The sequence below is a fragment of the Mustela nivalis genome (genome assembly GCF_964662115.1).
Source record: "Mustela nivalis genome assembly, chromosome: 5".
Classification (NCBI taxonomy): domain Eukaryota; kingdom Metazoa; phylum Chordata; class Mammalia; order Carnivora; family Mustelidae; genus Mustela; species Mustela nivalis.
The window spans coordinates 86,627,244-86,637,315 of NC_139024.1; positions in this window are offsets into that span (position 1 = coordinate 86,627,244).

Genomic DNA, 10,072 nt, shown 5'->3' on the forward strand with positions numbered 1-10,072 from the left:
ACAGAGCTCTCAGGGACATAGGCAGGAGGGGACTGGTTGTGTAAATATGTATCCAGTCATTTCTGCAAGGCAGAGCGGAGAGCCTCCAAGGTCTACATGGCTCGGGGGACACTTTGTCCAGGGGCAGTGGCACCCACACTAACAAGATCAGACTATGGTCAAGGCTTCCAAAAGCGTTATCCTGGGGAAAGGGTAGACAAAAAGAGTGGTGTGTGTGGGTGGGGGGAGGGTAGGAGTACACATGGCTCTATGTGTACATCTGTGTCTGTGTGATATGTGTGTGTGTGTGTGTGTGTGTGTGTGTGAGTGTGTGTGAAAGAGAGAGAGATATTCAAAGGAGCAATGTCCTCATCTTTTTGGCCAATGCTCCCCAGCACCTACAATAGTGCCTGACCTCAATGTTCAATCAGTAAATATTTTTTGGTGAAAATATACCATGCACGAATATATCTATGTGCAGCTGAGCATATCATCTGTGCACAGTGTACCTCCCCAGTCAGGGAGGGCCATGAGAGCTGGCACTTGTGGCCAGAGAAGGGACACTTCCTGCACCCATGGCCCCTCAGTGCAAATGGAACAACAGATCACTGAGTCACGAAGAAAAGACAAATGGTCTAAAACATGAAACAGAGTGTGCATACCGTCTGCACTTCTGGGAAAGGATCTAAGACGATAACCGATATTTAGGCAAAAGGACAAAGCCAAAAGAAAACTCAGAGGATAGCATTTGGTCACCTTTCCCACAACAGCAAACTTCCTCCTCAGCAAGTTTAAAGAACCAGCAAACTTGAAGCCAAAGAATGAACAAAGAGAAATGAAAGGAAATTAAAGAAAGAATCAGACAAGACAGAGAAACACAGGCACGGACCAATGTTGCACAGCACTCAAGCCTTGAGTAACCAGTGCCTGACTAGAGGAGCCCTCAGACACCTGGCTGTGTGTTGCCCTTAAACTTAGCTCTTAGCCCTTGCTTTCTCAGGTCACGGCAGTCTGGGGGACAACTGAAGTATAGGTAATAATCTCAGAGGTTTCTGGGTTGGCGTCCCCATGGTAGGAAGAAGGCAATCAGGCAGCAATTCCTCTAGGAAGGATGACGAGGTTGGTGGGTGGGAAGAGAGTGGTGATGGGGGGACCAGGGTGCATATATGACCTGGGAATCTCGGTGACCAGGTGAGCTGACCGTCGGTATCAGGGGGTCTGACTCCGGCAAGGATAAAGCTCAGCCCACCGGCAGGAGTAAAAGAGTAGGTTTCTGGTCATTGGCCAGATCCTAGCAAGAGCAAGGCAAAGGCTGATAGAAGGAAGGATGCAGGCCCTAGAGCCAGAGGTCCAGGGCCAGATCTGGGGGCTGCTCTATACTGCCCTGTGTGCCCTTGGACAACTTGCTGGTTTGCCTGTTCCCTGATTTGGTCATCTGTAGAACAGGAATGATGGTCATAAGTATCATTGGCTTAGTGCCCACTAAGGCCATGAATTGTGCTAAGAGCTATCTACACATCATGCAGGCAGGGTCCCTAGCTCGACCCATTTTCCAGAGAAGTGCTCCTGGAACAGCAGTACACTTGAGGAGCTTAAGTATATAGCCAGCTGCGGTTGGATTGTCACTACCGTGTTGGCACTGAAGGGCTGGGTATGTTGGCCACACGGGCCTTCACACAGGCAGGGGTCCGGGCATCTCTCATAACCGGGGCTTGGGAAGGGCTAGTACCTGGTCTTAGATCCAAGGCAGTGTCTGCTTTTGAGACCTGGAGGCTCAATCATTTATCAATCCAGCACCATCTCCCTGGAGGTCCTCCCATGGGCCAGCCACTGTCCTGACCACTATCTAGTGTCCTCTCCTGTGCTCTTCCAGGCACTGAAAACAGCTATGACTCCCCCACTCCAGGACCGATGTCACCTGCAAAACTGGGATTCCACCCCAACAATGCCTTCCTCTCAATCCTTTGTCTCTCTCCCTGGTCCCACCTACCCCTCTTCCATTTTATCTGCCTGTGTTTATTGATGCCTCAACCTCAAGCCCTCAGCCTCCAGCCCCACCCCTGTCCTACGACCCCAAGTCCCCACTGTGCTGGAACAAGCCTGCAAGCCTCACAGCCAGCCTCACCCTAAACCCCCAGCCCTGTGCTTCACACTGCCCTAAATGTTTAGAGAATCTGAAAGAGTTGAGGTGTTTTAAACACCTTTAAAAAAGAGTTAATTTTCTCCCGTAAAAACCAACCCTCTCTCCTCAGGTAATAGCTCAGCCCGTGCCTGGCATGCAAATTGCCCTGCTTGGCATTTCACTGCGGTCAGATTGGTGTAACAACTAAGAGAAGGAGCTCCACAGACAGACACACAGCCACACAATACCCATAAGAAAATGCACGCCAAGACACGCATGTACCAGCAGACACAGCGCACACCACACACATGGATAACAAACACACACCTAGCACATGGAAGACAGGCTCACAGCACATAGTAGGCCCCTCTGTGCCCACTCATTTCACACGCAGAGACCGGGAGAGGCACCCTTCTGTCATCTCTGCCTGTTGCGTGAAGGTTGGGGACAGCAGCTGTGGGGCGGTAGCCGTCCCTCTGGTCGAGAAGGCTCTGTCATCCCCTGACCTATCCTGGCCCCAGTGCCAGAGGTGGGGTGGAAACCTGAGAGAGGGAGGAATCTAAAACACAGATGCTTGAAATCCCAGCTGTAGCCCGCAGCCTCAGTTAATCTCTGACACTGGTGGCCAGATCTATTTATTTCCAGCAGAATAAATAATCGATCATTATTGATTTTCTAAAGAAAACACTCCTTTGTGCACTTTGACACAAGGAGCAAGTGCTAAGAGCTGGACTCCAGATAAAGGAGATGTGTGAGTCCCTGCCTCTGAGCTGGTCCCTGCTTGGTCCCCTCTTCCCCCGACACCATTGTGGGACCAGGCAATTAGAGGAGCCATGACGCCTTCGCCCCCATGCAGGGAGACCCCAACTCCTGCCATCCTTACCCAAGAAAGAACCAGCAGCACCGGGAGCTTCTGGGGTGAGGGATCTAGATCACTGTTCTGTAACCTTTTTCTTCATTATTGTCCTGGAGCAATATGGCAGAAAACCCCTAAACAACACTGCAGATTTACCCTGTATCTGTGGGGACCACACAGCATTGTGACAGCTGAGATGATTCCTCCCCCTCCCCCTGAAGAGTCAGTTTGTGCTCTTCTGAGGACAATATTGCTCCGTCAAAGCATTCTTGATCTGATCGATGGGTCCCAGGAGAGAAAGCCCCCAGACCGCCCAGGGCAGGCCAGAGGGGCTGCTCTTCCATTAGAGGAGTTGGGGCATGGGGAGCTGGGTGCAAGTGGGGAGCAGCAGGGAGGAAACCAAGCCCATATTCCTGGTCTCCAAACTAAGGAAGTTTCAGCAGTACAGACGGATGCGAGACATCGGGAAGCACTTCCTGGCACCACAGTGCTGATAAGCACCTTGGGGGCCGAGGTAATTACTTGTTTATTGATTGGCTGAGAGTAAGAGGAAAGTATCCATCCAGGAGGTGGATGTAAAGGGAAGGGTGGCAGGAGAAGGCACAGGCAGCCGGCGCACCCTCCGGCGCCTATGCTGATAGACTCCAGGATCCTGGACTGGACTCCAAAGCACATCTCCCAGCTTTGGTTTTCTCATCTGCAGGATGGGGCAAAGCCCAGCTTAGAGCCTGGCTATGAGGATGGGGCTGTAGAATGCCTAGCACCATGCCTGTGCCCTGTCAGCCAAAGCTAGCCCCTGTGTGGGTTTTCTTTGATTCTCCCCCCAGGTTCATTCTCCAGCCTTCTTGATTCCACTGTATCTTCTCCCACAGCATCTTCAAGACACAGACGTCAGACAGGGATTCCCATGAGGGTGTGCTCCCCAGCCTGCTGTGCACAGCCCTGACCCCGGGGCACAAGATAAAGCACGAGGAGAGCTACGCTTTATGGCAAACTGACACTGTGCCAGGCATCAGGTATGAAGCACCTTCATTTAACACTGTTCCCATATCTACAAACCACCCTGAAGCAGTGACCTGAAACAATTACAGTTATTTGACCTTCTCATGAATCTGGGGTTTGATGGGGATCAAGTGGTAAGCTCTTACTCAGGGTTTTGTCCACAGTGAGTGATAAAGCCAGATAGAGTCCTCCCAGAGGTTTCTCACTCACACGTCTGGAATCCAATGTTCACTGTCATCAGCCCTGAACTGAGGCTGACAGAAGGGACACCCACACATAGCCTTTTCATGTGCCTTGGCTTCCCCACAGCATGCATGGTGTTTAGGTTCCATGAGCAAGTGATGGGAAAGCAGAGAGAGAGAGTCAGGTGGAAGGTGCATTGCTTTTTATGACCTCCTCCTTGGAAGTCGGCAACACTCCTGCCACATTCATTTCATTTCACTAGAAGCAGGTCACGGAGGTCAGTCCACAATCAAGGGGAGAAAGTGAGACTGAACAGAGGAGTGCCACCAAGTTTACAGATGTGCTTTCAAGTCACAACCTTCCTAAGGATCCTGCAAGTAAAGCATTCATATGTTCAGTATGCAGAAGAGGAAATCAAGATGTCCTGGAAGAAGAACTCAGAGATGGGTCCAGGAGGCGCTGATAAGAGGAACTGGAAACATTCGGCTCACTGACCTGAGGAAGTATCAGGTGCTCCCCTGTATCCGCTAAGACCAAGGACAAGACCAGCTCCTCCTCTGTGGGGATCAGGAGGGATGCTGGGCTGGGAAACCTGTGGAGCTGGACTCCTCGTTATACAGAAGAGGCTGTCCTTTGGTCCTCTATGCAGAGTCTGGGCCCTGAGGATGAGTCAGAACAGCAAAGCTCTCCAAGTCACGCAGAGCAGTTAGTGAAGAACTGTCCTTGCTCTGTTGCCTCCCATCTACCCAACCAGAAAACAAAGTATTGTACTCACCAGGGACCTGCTGTGGTCTCAGAATTGACTTCTTTGTTTTCCTTATGTTCATTCATTCCACGGTGTTCTCTCTGGGCCTCAGTTTCCTCATTTGCAAAAAAAGATGATAACAGTAGCTACATTATGGATTGCTTAAGGGTTAAAGGAGCTAGTCATATGGGTGGTTAGAATGGTTCCTGGCATATGGTAAATGCTCGACAAATGTTACATGTTATCATCTAATAATTATATGATTATATTATATGACAAATTGTCCCATTTCCATAGGTACAGGTTGGTTACTCTGGTTAACCCCTTTCAAAACTACATATGCAATTTTTAGAGGTAATAGTGATGATAATGGTCATGATGTAAGGAGTAGTTTCAGCAGTGAGGAAGGTTAGTTTCCACAGCATTCCTGCTGCTGCTGGTGATGATGGTGTTGATAATGGTGCTGATGATGATAGTGGTGATGATGGCAATGATGATGGTGATGATGGTGATGACGATGATGACGATGATAGTGATGGTGATGCTGCTGCTGCTGATGATGATGGTGATGATGATGATGATGGTGATAATGATGGTAATGATGGTGATGGTGATGATGATGGTGATGATGGTGATGATGATGGTGATGGTGATGGTGATAATGATGGTAATGATTGTGATGGTGATGGTAATATAGGTAATGGTGATTGTGATGGTGAGGATGACAGTGATGATATGATGGCATTGATGATGATGGTGATGATGATAGTGATGGTGGTGACAGTGGTAATAATGGTGATGGTGAGGGTGATGGTGACGGAATGATGGTAATGGTGATGATAGCGATGGTAATGACGATGGTAGTAATGATAGTGTTGATAATGGTAAGGATGATGATGGTGGTGATGGTGATGATAATGGTGGTAACGATGTAAGGAATGATGAAGATTCTTTATGGTGATGATTGATACCTATCAAGGGTAGTTTTGAGAGTCTTTTTCTTTCATTCCAGTTCCAGTTATCCTGGTGAGATCCCAAGGATATGCTCAATGTCTCTTTCCTCTCGGTATTTCCTCCACACCCTTTGTTCTGTGCTGAGACTGGGAACCAGCACATGGTCAGTGCACAATACATGTTTGCCAGATGGATGCCAGACTTAATTCCATTTCCTTTTTTTTTTTTTAAGTTTTATTTATTTATTTGACAGAGAGAGAGAGAGAGAAAGAGAGAGAGAGAGAATGCACAAGAATGGGAATGGCAGACAGAGAGAGAAGCAGGCTCCCCATTGAGCAAGGAGCCCAATGTGGGACTTGATCCCAGGACCCTGAGATGGAGCCTCATCACCACAAGAAAAGGAATACCACCCTTTCTTCTAGTAGCTGCTTCCATATCTCTCATGACTCAGTTAAGAGATCCTGATTTTTTTTTTTTTTTTTTACCTGAATCACTCTCACTGCAATTGAAGGTCCTTCCCCACTTACGTTCCATGGTGGGAGCACATTAGTGATGCCCCACCTTTTTCTGGAGCCCCATGGTGGTACAAGAGCTAACTTTAAACATTGCTCCTGCCCTGCCAAGCTGGGGCTGATGGTGTTGGGGGCACTGCCTAAGTACTGATTATTGGTGACTGAGAGATGCTTGTGGAGAAAAGAGAAGTCCTGCTCCTACAAGAGATCAAGAAAGAAAGAATGCTGAAAAGTCTGTTGGAGCCACACATTCAGGGCAGCCAAATTACCCTGGTAGAGACTATCCTATCAGAGTGCCCCACCTGAGAATAAACCCTTCTTTAAAATAGCCATGTCCTTTCACTGGGCAGTCTCCAATTGACCAGATCCCATGCCCCGCTCCTAGCTCCACCACAAAGAGCAGAATGGGGCAACCAGTTCTCAAAATGAAGGCAAGCTGGGGCCAAGATGCTAACTGTCACTTAAAATCCACTCTCCTGTTTCCTCATTCTATTAGTACTTTTTAAAATCAGGCACATGATTAAGTCTAGAATAACAATTTTTCCTGATCTTCATTACAACTAAGTTGGACTATATGACTGAGTTTTGGCCAATGGGATATGAGAAGAAATAAAGTGTGCAACTTCTGGAAAATACCATCTAAAGGAAGGAAACAGGGATGCTTGGGTGGCTCAGTCAATTAAGTATCTGCCTTCAGCTCAGGTCATGATCTCAGGGTCCTGGGATCAAGTCCCACATTGGGCTCCTTGCTCAATGGGGAGCCTGCTTCTCTCTCTGTCTGCCATTCCCATTCTTGTGCATTCTCTCTCTCTCTTTCTCTCTCTCTCTCTCTGTCAAATAAATAAATAAAACTTAAAAAAAAAAAAAAAAGGAAGGAAATGATCTTCTGCCCTTCATTTGCCCTGCTGGCTGGAATGCAGACATAATGGATGGGGATCTAGCAGCCATTATGGACCATGAGATAATGTTGGAACAGAGGCCATGAACAGTAGAGGAGCAAGATAGAAGGAGCCTGGATGCCATGTAACACTTTAGTAGTCTAGGATTGACTAACTACTTCTGAATTTCTTAGAAGTGAGAGAGAAATAAACTGTTATTTAAGCCACTGTTATTTGTTTATTTGTTTGTTTTCTGTTAATACTGGATAAATTTAATTCTAATTGACATATCCAGAGACTGAATACTGTCCCCAGGCATATTTTGTTTGTTTACACAGCAATATTCAAATATTTCAAATTCAAGTCCAGCATTTTAAAATCAAGAGGTTTCCCCCACGCACATTAAAATTTGAATTGGCTTCTGAAAATACAAAGATCTGACACCCGAAGCCTGTAATCCAGCCTGGAAAAATTGAAAGAGGCTGAATACTGGCTATTCTTTTCAGCGGGGACATGGGTCCTTGTGTCTAACAGTCCCTACTGGGCCCTCTTCACTCCACATTCTGGCGCCTACTGGTGCTGAGTTTGAGTACCGGGTGGGTGTTCCTATTATCCATACTCAGTTCCCTGAGAAACTCCTTTTCCTAGCTTTCCCCATATGAGCCATAGGGAGCTTGGGACTCTTACACATCTCCTGGAACCCAGTCTGAGTCTCATTCACTGGTATAGCCATAGGGGGGAAGCCTTCTTGGGGAAGGAGTTATATCTAGAGGCAAAAGCAAAGTGGAGAACAGGTGTCTGGGTGTCTGGGACCTGGGCAAGAACTCACCCTGGAGCACTAACAAGTCTATGGTCGAGCAGACTACGAGTCTGGTATCCAAAGCCCCAGCCCCAGTGGGCAAAGATCCTGAGTCTCTGGAAGTTTTTGCCTGGAAAAAAAAAAAAAAAAAAGCTTTTCTGTTCTACAAAAAATAGAAAATAAAAATAAACAAAAATCCCAAACCATTTCCATTGTGTCCAAATCCAGGCAGTGGTGGGAGTAGGTGGACAAAACCCTCTCTCTGTGGTGTCTGGGTGAAGATGCCCTACCTCTCTCCCCACTCTGGACCCTCACCTCCAAAATGTCTGTGACGGGACAGCAGGAACAACTCTCTCCTAGTTCTGGGCTAGGAATTTCTCCTCGCGGAGGTTGTCAATTGTCATTTTTTCATTTTAGTATCCTTGGGGTTAGCGAAGAGCCTAGGATGTGGAAAAAGCTAAACAAACAATCATAACAACAAAGCAACCACCCACAGTTGAATGAATGAATGAATGAATGAATGAATGAATGAATGAATGAAATGAAGAGACTCCAGAGCCTTGTGTGGTAAGTCCAAGATGAATGGCACAGTCCCAAAAGCTCACCTTCTTCTCCCAGTCTCCTGCCCTTAAGAATTACCAGACACTCCTGAATGGGGCACTGGAGGCCTGTTGGTCCCAATCCCCGTCCTTCCCTCTACTCTGTGTTCTCCTCCTGGGTTGAGGAAAGAGCCCAGAAGTAAAGAAAAGTTCCCACGTGGCCATAGTGACCCCCGCCCACCCCCTGCCAAATGGAGTCCTGGGGCTTGCCATCCCTATGGGCCTGAACAAACTAAGGCCTGATGCCCCATGTTGGTGCCCTTGTGACCAATAGAAAATTGCTCCACTATTAGGTCCCATGATTTGTCTCTACAAGAACCAAATTAACTAAAACAGCTAATTAATCAGAGAAACGTGCAGCATCTCTGTTATTTGTAATTCCTCACCCACATTAACGCATTATTGGTTTACTTTAGAACTAATTCACAGCCCAGGCTTGATAGCCTTATCTCAGGGTTGCCAGCTCCGGGCTGGACGCAGAGTGAGCTCCGAGGCTGATTTCCGCGTGCTTCAAATCATCTCTAAGCACATTACAGTCACATAAACAGGACATGTAATGAGACAGCCCTACTTTGCTTTGATACTTTTAATTACGAGCCTGAGAACGGCAGGGGAGAGGAAGGGAGGCCCCCGGAGAGATGCCTGGGGCCTTGTGACACTCCTACGTTCTCTGCTGCACAGATAAAGTCAAAACCAGCTGGCTCTTCCCTGAGCGCTTTCCCTGCGTCCCTGGGTGCCAGCAACAGAGAGTCACAGGGAACACACAGGGGAAGCATGAGACCCACGTCGATTCAGTGCACACAGAACGAATTTCCTTTTTCAGAACCGGGATTCCTTCTCCTTACAGAATGCTGGCAATTTGGCAAAGCAATTTCCCAGACAGGAGATACTCAAGCGGGGACTTTCTCCTTCCTCACGCAATCATTTATTCATTTAACCAACACATTTTGAGCACCTATTATGTACCAGGCACTTTTCTATTTATTGATAATACATCAATAAACAAAAGAAACCTCAATCCTGGCCGTCATGAAGGCTCCAGTCCAGCAGGAAAACACAAATATAATAGTAATTATACTAAATAAGTGTATTCCATAGTTGTTAATGTCCAAAGAGACTTATTCATGGGCTTTGCTTTTCTGCACATCTTGCAAGTGAGGAACTGATTGCTCCTTGTCCTGGATTGTCTTTTCAGTGATGTTTGTGTAGCCCACGGTCTTGGGGGCTAGGGATTGTATCACCTGCTGCAGCAGAGGCAGACATACTTACTATCCAGTTTAATAAACTTATGGCCTCTTCCAGAGCCAAAGACAAGCATGGTTACTGTCCACGATAGAAGATTCAGGTTCCCTAGCAAAATTTCCTCTCCTGCAACATAACCCACTGTGTGTGTAGATGTCACCTGGTCCTCTTTACATTGCCCTCAGGGAACTGGGGGTTCAG